The sequence below is a fragment of the Leucopleurus acutus genome, assembly GCF_964270905.1.
Source record: "Leucopleurus acutus genome assembly, chromosome: 2".
NCBI classification, from domain to species: domain Eukaryota; kingdom Metazoa; phylum Chordata; class Mammalia; order Artiodactyla; family Delphinidae; genus Leucopleurus; species Leucopleurus acutus.
Genome location: NC_139143.1, coordinates 37,837,304 through 37,851,348, shown reverse-complemented (window position 1 = coordinate 37,851,348; position 14,045 = coordinate 37,837,304).

The following is a 14,045-nucleotide window of genomic DNA, read 5'->3' as shown; positions in this document are numbered from 1 at the left end:
GGAAGGAGCTGCAAGACGAGGCCGCAGAGATCACGCTCCACCCTGCCCAGGGGATGCCCTGCCCTGCGGACTAGCACACCCAGAGAGAGAGTACCAGTGCACAGCCAGATGAGAAGCCTGCTCGAGGATGCAAGCCAACGCTGCTTCTTTCACCAAGAAAGTCTTGCCTGGTAAACTAAACAGCGTATCGATAGAGCGGACACGTGATTTACATTCTGAAGCAGGCGCCCCGCCTTACGGAACGGCGACGGTTCTCAGGGGGGCCGGGCAGGAGCCGCTCCGCGCGTCTGTCCCAGGGACCCACCCGCCTGCGGGACCTCCGGCCGCCTCGCAGGAAGCTACGACGCCCAGTCCCAAGGCTACCTGTGCAGCGAGGTGTACTCCGCGGACGCGTGCCACACACACTTCAAGTGGGAGGGCGGCCTGAGTGGCAAGGCGAGAGGCCGGCCTGCCGCGCAGACCAAGAAGGCGCTCTTCGGCCTGGGCCTAGGTGCTTGCGCCGCCCCCCTGGGCCTACCGGGCTCTGAGGGCCCTGCCCTGGAAGCCCAGCCACCCACCCACGCCCTTGGTTCAGTCACAGCAGAGGTGGCCACACCCACACCCTCTGTGACCTCCGCGTTCCACCCTCCTGCAGCCCCGCCCGCCCCCCTCCGCCGGTTGCCCTGGGCTACCGAAGCTGCATCCTGGGGCCAGGGGGTTCCCAGGAGGCCAAGGGAAGACACGATGGCCTTCAATGAGTCGCAGAGGCCTTACGTGGCCTTGTGTGGTTGGGCTCACCTCTTACGTTTCAGTGAACTCTGCGAGAGGACAGGGACCTGCAGCCTCACAGTTGGGCTCCACGGTAAGGTGTGCGGGACAGACCTCAAACTGACCCACGGCATGGAGCAACACCCGCCATCGAGAGGTCTACAAGAGAGCCGCTGCAGCTAGCCCACAGGTCCGAGAAAACTAGATTCTTCTTTATGTAAGTGAGTTTTGGGGAGATTTGTTGCAAAGCATTATCACAGCAAGAGCCGACTAGTACAACATTCTCCAAATCACTGCCATGTCCACGGCTGCCACCGTGCCTACGTGTAAGGCAACTGTGTCCTCGAACTTTGAGAACTCCTGAATGAATTCTCGGTGCCTCTCCAACACAATGTACGTGGCTAAGGTGTCCCCAGATAACTTCACTAACGTACCACCGAGACCGCCCTAAGCTTTCATTAAACGCAATGCGACGCTCTTTCTATTCGTTTTCTGTTTCTACGTAGGTAAAATGCTTTCCGTCAATCTAAAAGGATGGAAAATTGGCACAAAACACTCTGTGCATAGTTGTTTTTCACAAAGGAAAATCACAAACGAAACAGGCATTTCACCGGGTGTAGAGCACTAACGCCCCCTAGTGCCTCTAAATGCCAAGTGAACAGAGGCGCTTAATTAAATATCGAATCCCAGCTCTCTCCGCTTGAGAGGGAGAGCAAGCCATTCTCAAGTGGAGGAGGGATGTTTTCAGCAGCTATCTGCAACATTCTCTGGACCTGGCCACTGTGTAGCTACAAAGAAACCTTTTGTTTGAGGAAACTAACTAAAGAAACTTGGAAGTGGAAAAAGCGAGAAAGAATGAGACAATACCCTTATCTTGGTGACTCATTCACTTATTCGGTCACTTACCAAATCAAATATCCACTACGTGTAGAGAGTACTGTGCTGAAAACCGCACAGGACACGGAGACGTACCCCCATTCGCAGGGAGGTTAGATACCAGAGAGGGAGACAAGATGTAGATTACCTTACAGCAGTTCCGCACCTGTCTTGTTAAACTGTTTACAGCTTCAGGGGAGAGAAGGGATCCAGAAATCGCTTGGATTCTCAGTGAAGTCTTCGCAGAGACGGAGGTGCAAAATAGGTGGACTGGAAGAAACAAAAAAATTAACCTCGTGGGTAGATATGAAACGGAGCAGAGGTGCACAGATATTTAGACCCCGTTCTTTCTTGAAACGTCTAGAAAGTGAAACTGAAGCCAAATTACGGAGGGCCTGGAGTGTCAGTCTTAGGAGCTTGGCCGTACGGGGTTGACAGCGGGTGCCACGGACGGCTCGGAAGAGGGCAAGGGCATAACCCAAGAGCCCTGGGAGGTGTAGGAGAGGTCGCAGCGAGGGAGGTAGAAAGGCATGCGATTCTCCGAAGCAGTCACCGTAACCCAGGTGTAAACTCATAAACGGTAGACGCGGAGTAAGGGCGACACAGACGGCAGGGAGGAGTACGAGGGACACTAGAAAGGAAAACGGTCGGGGCTTCACCAGGGATTGGGTGCATTCCTTTCTCCCTCTAACAGAGGTTATCAGTAACCGGGCTAGTCGCTGGGAATCAAGAGTAAGCAAAACAGGCGTGATCTCTTCTTCCTCACGGGCCACGGGGTAAACTTACCTACCTGAAACTGGATGCGAAAGGCGATGACGGCCATAAGCGAGAGGTGCGTGGTGTCACGTGAGCTACGGTAGGGAGATGAGATGAGTTGAGTAGGTAAGGGGACGCTTTCTTGACCAAGTGACACCTGAGAAGAGATGAGAAGGGTGAGGCGGCATCAGTCAGCTGCAAACTAAACAGAGGGACACTTCCTGCAGAGGGGCAGCACGGGCAATGCGCCGTTGTAAGTATGCAGGCCTGAGAGGAGGCCACTGTGGGCAGGATGATTGAGAATGAAAGGAAGGAGCTGCAAGACGAGGCCGCAGAGATCACGCTCCACCCTGCCCAGGGGATGCCCTGCCCTGCGGACTAGCACACCCAGAGAGAGAGTACCAGTGCACAGCCAGATGACAAGCCTGCTCGAGGATGCAAGCCAACGCTGCTTCTTTCACCAAGAAAGTCTTGCCTGGTAAACTAAACAGCGTATCCATAGAGCGGACACGTGATTTACATTCTGAAGCAGGCGCCCCGCCTTACGGAACGGCGACGGTTCTCAGGGGGGCCGGGATGGAGCCGCTCCGCTCGTCTGTCCCAGGGACCCACCCGCCTGCGGGACCTCCGGCCGCCTCGCAGGAAGCTACGACGCCCAGTCCCACGGCTACCTGTGCAGCGAGGTGTACTCCGCGGACGCGTGCCACACCCACTTCAAGTGGGAGGGCGGCCTGAGTGGCAAGGCGAGAGGCCGGCCTGCCGCGCAGACCAAGAAGGCGCTCTTCGGCCTGGGCCTAGGTGCTTGCGCCGCCCCCCTGGGCCTACCGGGCTCTGAGGGCCCTGCCCTGGACCCCCAGCCCCCCACCCACGCCCTTGGTTCAGTCACAGCAGAGGTGGCCACACCCACACCCTCTGTGACCTCAGCGTTCCACCCTCCTGCAGCCCCGCCCGCCCCCCTCCGCCGGTTGCCCTGGGCTACCGAAGCTGCATCCTGGGGCCAGGGGGTTCCCAGGAGGCCAAGGGAAGACACGATGGCCTTCAATGAGTCGCAGAGGCCTTACGTGGCCTTGTGTGGTTGGGCTCACCTCTTACGTTTCAGTGAACTCGGCGAGAGGACAGGGACCTGCAGCCTCACAGTTGGGCTCCACGGTAAGGTGTGCGGGACAGACCTCAAACTGACCCACGGCATGGAGCAACACCCGCCATCGAGAGGTCTACAAGAGAGCCGCTGCAGCTAGCCCACAGGTCCGAGAAAACTAGATTCTTCTTTATGTAAGTGAGTTTTGGGGAGATTTGTTGCAAAGCATTATCACAGCGAGAGCCGACGAGTACAACATTCTCCAAATCACTGCCATGTCCACGGCTGCCACCGTGCCTACGTGTAAGGCAACTGTGTCCTCGAACTTTGAGAACTCCTGAATGAATTCTCGGTGCCTCTCCAACACAATGTACGTGGCTAAGGTGTCCCCAGATAACTTCACTAACGTACCACCGAGACCGCCCTAAGCTTTCATTAAACGCAATGCGACGCTCTTTCTATTCGTTTTCTGTTTCTACGTAGGTAAAATGCTTTCCGTCAATCTAAAAGGATGGAAAATTGGCACAAAACACTCTGTGCATAGTTGTTTTTCACAAAGGAAAATCACAAACGAAACAGGCATTTCACCGGGTGTAGAGCACTAACGCCCCCTAGTGCCTCTAAATGCCAAGTGAACAGAGGCGCTTAATTAAATATCGAATCCCAGCTCTCTCCGCTTGAGAGGGAGAGCAAGCCATTCTCAAGTGGAGGAGGGATGTTTTCAGCAGCTATCTGCAACATTCTCTGGACCTGGCCACTGTGTAGCTACAAAGAAACCTTTTGTCTGAGGAAACTAACTAAAGAAACTTGGAAGTGGAAAAAGCGAGAAAGAATGAGACAATACCCTTATCTTGGTGACTCATTCACTTATTCGGTCACTTACCAAATCAAATATCCACTACGTGTAGAGAGTACTGTGCTGAAAACCGCACAGGACACGGAGACGTACCCCCATTCGCAGGGAGGTTAGATACCAGAGAGGGAGACAAGATGTAGATTACCTTACAGCAGTTCCGCACCTGTCTTGTTAAACTGTTTACAGCTTCAGGGGAGAGAAGGGATCCAGAAATCGCTTGGATTCTCAGTGAAGTCTTCGCAGAGACGGAGGTGCAAAATAGGTGGACTGGAAGAAACAAAAAAATTAACCTCGTGGGTAGATATGAAACGGAGCAGAGGTGCACAGATATTTAGACCCCGTTCTTTCTTGAAACGTCTAGAAAGTGAAACTGAAGCCAAATTACGGAGGGCCTGGAGTGTCAGTCTTAGGAGCTTGGCCGTATGGGGTTGACAGCGGGTGCCACGGACGGCTCGGAAGAGGGCAAGGGCATAACCCAAGAGCCCTGGGAGGTGTAGGAGAGGTCGCAGCGAGGGAGGTAGAAAGGCATGCGATTCTCCGAAGCAGTCACCGTAACCCAGGTGTAAACTCATAAACGGTAGACGCGGAGTAAGGGCGAAACAGACGGCAGGGAGGAGTACGAGGGACACTAGAAAGGAAAACGGTCGGGGCTTCACCAGGGATTGGGTGCATTCCTTTCTCCCTCTAACAGAGGTTATCAGTAACCGGGCTAGTCGCTGGGAATCAAGCGTAAGCAAAACAGGCGTGATCTCTTCTTCCTCACGGGCCACGGGGTAAACTTACCTACCTGAAACTGGATGCGAAAGGCGATGACGGACATAAGCGAGAGGTGCGTGGTGTCACGTGAGCTACGGTAGGGAGACGAGATGAGTTGAGTAGGTAAGGGGACGCTTTCTTGACCAAGTGACACCTGAGAAGACATGAGAAGGGTGAGGCGGCATCAGTCAGCTGCAAACTAAACAGAGGGACACTTCCTGCAGAGGGGCAGCACGGGCAATGCGCCGTTGTAAGTATGCAGGCCTGAGAGGAGGCCACTGTGGGCAGGATGATTGAGAATGAAAGGAAGGAGCTGCAAGACGAGGCCGCAGAGATCACGCTCCACCCTGCCCAGGGGATGCCCTGCCCTGCGGACTAGCACACCCAGAGAGAGAGTACCAGTGCACAGCCAGATGACAAGCCTGCTCGACGATGCAAGCCAACGCTGCTTCTTTCACCAAGAAAGTCTTGCCTGGTAAACTAAACAGCGTATCCATAGAGCGGACACGTGATTTACATTCTGAAGCAGGTGCCCCGCCTTACGGAACGGCTACGGTTCTCAGGGGGGCCGGGCAGGAGCCGCTCCGCGCGTCGGTCCCAGGGACCCACCCGCCTGCGGGACCTCCGGCCGCCTCGCAGGAAGCTACGACGCCCAGTCCCACGGCTACCTGTGCAGCGAGGTGTACTCCACGGACGCGTGCCACACACACTTCAAGAGGGAGGGCGGCCTGAGTGGCAAGGCGAGAGGTCGGCCAGCCACGCAGACCAAGAAGGCGCTCTTCGGCCTGGGCCTAGGTGCTTGCGCCGCCCCCCTGGGCCTACCGGGCTCTGAGGGCCCTGCCCTGGACCCCCAGCCCCCCACCCACGCCCTTGGTTCAGTCACAGCAGAGGTGGCCACACCCACACCCTCTGTGACCTCAGCGTTCCACCCTCCTGCAGCCCCGCCCGCCCCCCTCCGCCGGTTGCCCTGGGCTACCGAAGCTGCATCCTGGGGCCAGGGGGTTCCCAGGAGGCCAAGGGAAGACACGATGGCCTTCAATGAGTCGCAGAGGCCTTACGTGGCCTTGTGTGGTTGGGCTCACCTCTTACGTTTCAGTGAACTCGGCGAGAGGACAGGGACCTGCAGCCTCACAGTTGGGCTCCACGGTAAGGTGTGCGGGACAGACCTCAAACTGACCCACGGCATGGAGCAACACCCGCCATCGAGAGGTCTACAAGAGAGCCGCTGCAGCTAGCCCACAGGTCCGAGAAAACTAGATTCTTCTTTATGTAAGTGAGTTTTGGGGAGATTTGTTGCAAAGCATTATCACAGCGAGAGCCGACGAGTACAACATTCTCCAAATCACTGCCATGTCCACGGCTGCCACCGTGCCTACGTGTAAGGCAACTGTGTCCTCGAACTTTGAGAACTCCTGAATGAATTCTCGGTGCCTCTCCAACACAATGTACGTGGCTAAGGTGTCCCCAGATAACTTCACTAACGTACCACCGAGACCGCCCTAAGCTTTCATTAAACGCAATGCAACGCTCTTTCTATTCCTTTTCTGTTTCTACGTAGGTAAAATGCTTTCCGTCAATCTAAAAGGATGGAAAATTGGCACAAAACACTCTGTGCATAGTTGTTTTTCACAAAGGAAAATCACAAACGAAACAGGCATTTCACCGGGTGTAGAGCACTAACGCCCCCTAGTGCCTCTAAATGCCAAGTGAACAGAGGCGCTTAATTAAATATCGAATCCCAGCTCTCTCCGCTTGAGAGGGAGAGCAAGCCATTCTCAAGTGGAGGAGGGATGTTTTCAGCAGCTATCTGCAACATTCTCTGGACCTGGCCACTGTGTAGCTACAAAGAAACCTTTTGTCTGAGGAAACTAACTAAAGAAACTTGGAAGTGGAAAAAGCGAGAAAGAATGAGACAATACCCTTATCTTGGTGACTCATTCACTTATTCGGTCACTTACCAAATCAAATATCCACTACGTGTAGAGAGTACTGTGCTGAAAACCGCACAGGACACGGAGACGTACCCCCATTCGCAGGGAGGTTAGATACCAGAGAGGGAGACAAGATGTAGATTACCTTACGGCAGTTCCGCACCTGTCTTGTTAAACTGTTTACAGCTTCAGGGGAGAGAAGGGATCCAGAAATCGCTTGGATTCTCAGTGAAGTCTTCGCAGAGACGGAGGTGCAAAATAGGTGGACTGGAAGAAACAAAAAAATTAACCTCGTGGGTAGATATGAAACGGAGCAGAGGTGCACAGATATTTAGACCCCGTTCTTTCTTGAAACGTCTAGAAAGTGAAACTGAAGCCAAATTACGGAGGGCCTGGAGTGTCAGTCTTGGGAGCTTGGCCGTACGGGGTGGACAGCGGGTGCCACGGACGGCTCGGAAGAGGGCAAGGGCATAACCCAAGAGCCCTGGGAGGTGTAGGAGAGGTCGCAGCGAGGGAGGTAGAAAGGCATGCGATTCTCCGAAGCAGTCACCGTAACCCAGGTGTAAACTCATAAACGGTAGACGCGGAGTAAGGGCGACACAGACGGCAGGGAGGAGTACGAGGGACACTAGAAAGGAAAACGGTCGGGGCTTCACCAGGGATTGGGTGCATTCCTTTCTCCCTCTAACAGAGGTTATCAGTAACCGGGCTAGTCGCTGGGAATCAAGAGTAAGCAAAACAGGCGTGATCTCTTCTTCCTCACGGACCACGGGGTAAACTTACCTACCTGAAATTGGATGCGAAAGGCGATGACGGCCATAAGCGAGAGGTGCGTGGTGTCACGTGAGCTACGATAGGGAGACGAGATGAGTTGAGTAGGTAAGGGGACGCTTTCTTGACCAAGTGACACCTGAGAAGACATGAGAAGGGTGAGGCGGCATCAGTCAGCTGCAAACTAAACAGAGGGACACTTCCTGCAGAGGGGCAGCACAGGCAATGCGCCGTTGTAAGTATGCAGGCCTGAGAGGAGGCCACTGTGGGCAGGATGATTGAGAATGAAAGGAAGGAGCTGCAAGACGAGGCCGCAGAGATCACGCTCCACCCTGCCCAGGGGATGCCCTGCCCTGCGGACTAGCACACCCAGAGAGAGAGTACCAGTGCACAGCCAGATGAGAAGCCTGCTCGACGATGCAAGCCAACGCTGCTTCTTTCACCAAGAAAGTCTTGCCTGGTAAACTAAACAGCGTATCCATAGAGCGGACACGTGATTTACATTCTGAAGCAGGCGCCCCGCCTTACGGAACGGCGACGGTTCTCAGGGGGGCCGGGCAGGAGCCGCTCCGCGCGTCTGTCCCAGGGACCCACCCGCCTGCGGGACCTCCGGCCGCCTCGCAGGAAGCTACGACGCCCAGTCCCACGGCTACCTGTGCAGCGAGGTGTACTCCGCGGACCCGTGCCACACACACTTCAAGAGGGAGGGCGGCCTGAGTGGCAAGGCGAGCGGTCGGCCTGCCACGCAGACCAAGAAGGCGCTCTTCGGCCTGGGCCTAGGTGCTTGCGCCGCCCCCCTGGGCCTACCGGGCTCTGAGGGCCCTGCCCTGGACCCCCAGCCCCCCACCCACGCCCTTGGTTCAGTCACAGCAGAGGTGGCCACACCCACACCCTCTGTGACCTCCGCGTTCCACCCTCTTGCAGCCCCGCCCGCCCCCCTCTGCCGGTTGCCCTGGGCTACCGAAGCTGCATCCTGGGGCCAGGGGGTTCCCAGGAGGCCAAGGGAAGACACCATGGCCTTCAATGAGTCGCAGAGGCCTTACGTGGCCTTGTGTGGTTGGGCTCACCTCTTACGTTTCAGTGAACTCGGCGAGAGGACAGGGACCTGCAGCCTCACAGTTGGGCTCCACGGTAAGGTGTGCGGGACAGACCTCAAACTGACCCATGGCATGGAGCAACACCCGCCATCGAGAGGTCTACAAGAGAGCCGCTGCAGCTAGCCCACAGGTCCGAGAAAACTAGATTCTTCTTTATGTAAGTGAGTTTTGGGGAGATTTGTTGCAAAGCATTATCACAGCGAGAGCCGACGAGTACAACATTCTCCAAATCACTGCCATGTCCACGGCTGCCACCGTGCCTACGTGTAAGGCAACTGTGTCCTCGAACTTTGAGAACTCCTGAATGAATTCTCGGTGCCTCTCCAACACAATGTACGTGGCTAAGGTGTCCCCAGATAACTTCACTAACGTACCACCGAGACCGCCCTAAGCTTTCATTAAACGCAATGCAACGCTCTTTCTATTCCTTTTCTGTTTCTACGTAGGTAAAATGCTTTCCGTCAATCTAAAAGGATGGAAAATTGGCACAAAACACTCTGTGCATAGTTGTTTTTCACAAAGGAAAATCACAAAGGAAACAGGCATTTCACCGGGTGTAGAGCACTAACGCCCCCTAGTGCCTCTAAATGCCAAGTGAACAGAGGCGCTTATTTAAATATCGAATCCCAGCTCTCTCCGCTTGAGAGGGAGAGCAAGCCATTCTCAAGTGGAGGAGGGATGTTTTCAGCAGCTATCTGCAACATTCTCTGGACCTGGCCACTGTGTAGCTACAAAGAAACCTTTTGTCTGAGGAAACTAACTAAAGAAACTTGGAAGTGGAAAAAGCGAGAAAGAATGAGACAATACCCTTATCTTGGTGACTCATTCACTTATTCGGTCACTTACCAAATCAAATATCCACTACGTGTAGAGAGTACTGTGCTGAAAACCGCACAGAACACGGAGACGTACCCCCATTCGCAGGGAGGTTAGATACCAGAGAGGGAGACAAGATGTAGATTACCTTACGGCAGTTCCGCACCTGTCTTGTTAAACTGTTTACAGCTTCAGAGGAGAGAAGGGATGCAGAAATCGCTTGGATTCTCAGTGAAGTCTTCGCAGAGACGGAGGTGCAAAATAGGTGGACTGGAAGAAACAAAAAAATTAACCTCGTGGGTAGATATGAAACGGAGCAGAGGTGCACAGATATTTAGACCCCGTTCTTTCTTGAAACGTCTAGAAAGTGAAACTGAAGCCAAATTACGGAGGGACTGGAGTGTCAGTCTTAGGAGCTTGGCCGTACGGGGTGGACAGCGGGTGCCACGGACGGCTCGGAAGAGGGCAAGGGCATAACCCAAGAGCCCTGGGAGGTGTAGGAGAGGTCGCAGCGAGGGAGGTAGAAAGGCATGCGATTCTCCGAAGCAGTCACCGTAACCCAGGTGTAAACTCATAAACGGTAGACGCGGAGTAAGGGCGACACAGACGGCAGGGAGGAGTACGAGGGACACTAGAAAGGAAAACGGTCGGGGCTTCACCAGGGATTGGGTGCATTCCTTTCTCCCTCTAACAGAGGTTATCAGTAACCGGGCTAGTCGCTGGGAATCAAGAGTAAGCAAAACAGGCGTGATCTCTTCTTCCTCACGGACCACGGGGTAAACTTACCTACCTGAAACTGGATGCGAAAGGCGATGACGGCCATAAGCGAGAGGTGCGTGGTGTCACGTGAGCTACGGTAGGGAAACGAGATGAGTTGAGTAGGTAAGGGGACGCTTTCTTGACCAAGTGACACCTGAGAAGACATGAGAAGGGTGAGGCGGCATCAGTCAGCTGCAAACTAAACAGAGGGACACTTCCTGCAGAGGGGCAGCACGGGCAATGCGCCGTTGTAAGTATGCAGGCCTGAGAGGAGGCCACTGTGGGCAGGATGATTGAGAATGAAAGGAAGGAGCTGCAAGACGAGGCCGCAGAGATCACGCTCCACCCTGCCCAGGGGATGCCCTGCCCTGCGGACTAGCACACCCAGAGAGAGAGTACCAGTGCACAGCCAGATGACAAGCCTGCTCGAGGATGCAAGCCAACGCTGCTTCGTTCACCAAGAAAGTCTTGCCTGGTAAACTAAACAGCGTATCCATAGAGCGGACACGTGATTTACATTCTGAAGCAGGCGCCCCGCCTTACGGAACGGCGACGGTTCTCAGGGGGGCCGGGCAGGAGCCGCTCCGCGCGTCTGTCCCAGGGACCCACCCGCCTGCGGGACCTCCGGCCGCCTCGCAGGAAGCTACGACGCCCAGTCCCACGGCTACCTGTGCAGCGAGGTGTACTCCGCGGACCCGTGCCACACACACTTCAAGAGGGAGGGAGGCCTGAGTGGCAAGGCGAGAGGTCGGCCTGCCACGCAGACCAAGAAGGCGCTCTTCGGCCTGGGCCTAGGTGCTTGCGCCGCCCCCCTGGGCCTACCGGGCTCTGAGGGCCCTGCCCTGGACCCCCAGCCCCCCACCCACGCCCTTGGTTCAGTCACAGCAGAGGTGGCCACACCCACACCCTCTGTGACCTCCGCGTTCCACCCTCTTGCAGCCCCGCCCGCCCCCCTCCGCCGGTTGCCCTGGGCTACCGAAGCTGCATCCTGGGGCCAGGGGGTTCCCAGGAGGCCAAGGGAAGACACCATGGCCTTCAATGAGTCGCAGAGGCCTTACGTGGCCTTGTGTGGTTGGGCTCACCTCTTACGTTTCAGTGAACTCGGCGAGAGGACAGGGACCTGCAGCCTCACAGTTGGGCTCCACGGTAAGGTGTGCGGGACAGACCTCAAACTGACCCATGGCATGGAGCAACACCCGCCATCGAGAGGTCTACAAGAGAGCCGCTGCAGCTAGCCCACAGGTCCGAGAAAACTAGATTCTTCTTTATGTAAGTGAGTTTTGGGGAGATTTGTTGCAAAGTATTATCACAGCGAGAGCCGACGAGTACAACATTCTCCAAATCACTGCCATGTCCACGGCTGCCACCGTGCCTACGTGTAAGGCAACTGTGTCCTCGAACTTTGAGAACTCCTGAATGAATTCTCGGTGCCTCTCCAACACAATGTACGTGGCTAAGGTGTCCCCAGATAACTTCACTAACGTACCACCGAGACCGCCCTAAGCTTTCATTAAACGCAATGCAACGCTCTTTCTATTCCTTTTCTGTTTCTACGTAGGTAAAATGCTTTCCGTCAATCTAAAAGGATGGAAAATTGGCACAAAACACTCTGTGCATAGTTGTTTTTCACAAAGGAAAATCACAAAGGAAACAGGCATTTCACCGGGTGTAGAGCACTAACGCCCCCTAGTGCCTCTAAATGCCAAGTGAACAGAGGCGCTTATTTAAATATCGAATCCCAGCTCTCTCCGCTTGAGAGGGAGAGCAAGCCATTCTCAAGTGGAGGAGGGATGTTTCCAGCAGCTATCTGCAACATTCTCTGGACCTGGCCACTGTGTAGCTACAAAGAAACCTTTTGTCTGAGGAAACTAACTAAAGAAACTTGGAAGTGGAAAAAGCGAGAAAGAATGAGACAATACCCTTATCTTGGTGACTCATTCACTTATTCGGTCACTTACCAAATCAAATATCCACTACGTGTAGAGAGTACTGTGCTGAAAACCGCACAGAACACGGAGACGTACCCCCATTCGCAGGGAGGTTAGATACCAGAGAGGGAGACAAGATGTAGATTACCTTACGGCAGTTCCGCACCTGTCTTGTTAAACTGTTTACAGCTTCAGAGGAGAGAAGGGATGCAGAAATCGCTTGGATTCTCAGTGAAGTCTTCGCAGAGACGGAGGTGCAAAATAGGTGGACTGGAAGAAACAAAAAAATTAACCTCGTGGGTAGATATGAAACGGAGCAGAGGTGCACAGATATTTAGACCCCGTTCTTTCTTGAAACGTCTAGAAAGTGAAACTGAAGCCAAATTACGGAGGGACTGGAGTGTCAGTCTTAGGAGCTTGGCCGTACGGGGTGGACAGCGGGTGCCACGGACGGCTCGGAAGAGGGCAAGGGCATAACCCAAGAGCCCTGGGAGGTGTAGGAGAGGTCGCAGCGAGGGAGGTAGAAAGGCATGCGATTCTCCGAAGCAGTCACCGTAACCCAGGTGTAAACTCATAAACGGTAGACGCGGAGTAAGGGCGACACAGACGGCAGGGAGGAGTACGAGGGACACTAGAAAGGAAAACGGTCGGGGCTTCACCAGGGATTGGGTGCATTCCTTTCTCCCTCTAACAGAGGTTATCAGTAACCGGGCTAGTCGCTGGGAATCAAGAGTAAGCAAAACAGGCGTGATCTCTTCTTCCTCACGGACCACGGGGTAAACTTACCTACCTGAAACTGGATGCGAAAGGCGATGACGGCCATAAGCGAGAGGTGCGTGGTGTCACGTGAGCTACGGTAGGGAAACGAGATGAGTTGAGTAGGTAAGGGGACGCTTTCTTGACCAAGTGACACCTGAGAAGACATGAGAAGGGTGAGGCGGCATCAGTCAGCTGCAAACTAAACAGAGGGACACTTCCTGCAGAGGGGCAGCACGGGCAATGCGCCGTTGTAAGTATGCAGGCCTGAGAGGAGGCCACTGTGGGCAGGATGATTGAGAATGAAAGGAAGGAGCTGCAAGACGAGGCCGCAGAGATCACGCTCCACCCTGCCCAGGGGATGCCCTGCCCTGCGGACTAGCACACCCAGAGAGAGAGTACCAGTGCACAGCCAGATGACAAGCCTGCTCGAGGATGCAAGCCAACGCTGCTTCTTTCACCAAGAAAGTCTTGCCTGGTAAACTAAACAGCGTATCCATAGAGCGGACACGTGATTTACATTCTGAAGCAGGCGCCCCGCCTTACGGAACGGCGACGGTTCTCAGGGGGGCCGGGCAGGAGCCGCTCCGCGCGTCTGTCCCAGGGACCCACCCGCCTGCGGGACCTCCGGCTGCCTCGCAGGAAGCTACGACGCCCAGTCCCACGGCTACCTGTGCAGCGAGGTGTACTCCGCGGACGCGTGCCACACACACTTCAAGAGGGAGGGCGGCCTGAGTGGCAAGGCGAGAGGCCGGCCAGCCACGCAGACCAAGAAGGCGCTCTTCGGCCTGGGCCTAGGTGCCTGCGCCACCCCCCTGGGCCTACCGGGCTCTGAGGGCCCTGCCCTGGACCCCCAGCCCCCCACCCACGCCCTTGGTTCAGTCACAGCAGAGGTGGCCACACCCACACCCTCTGTGA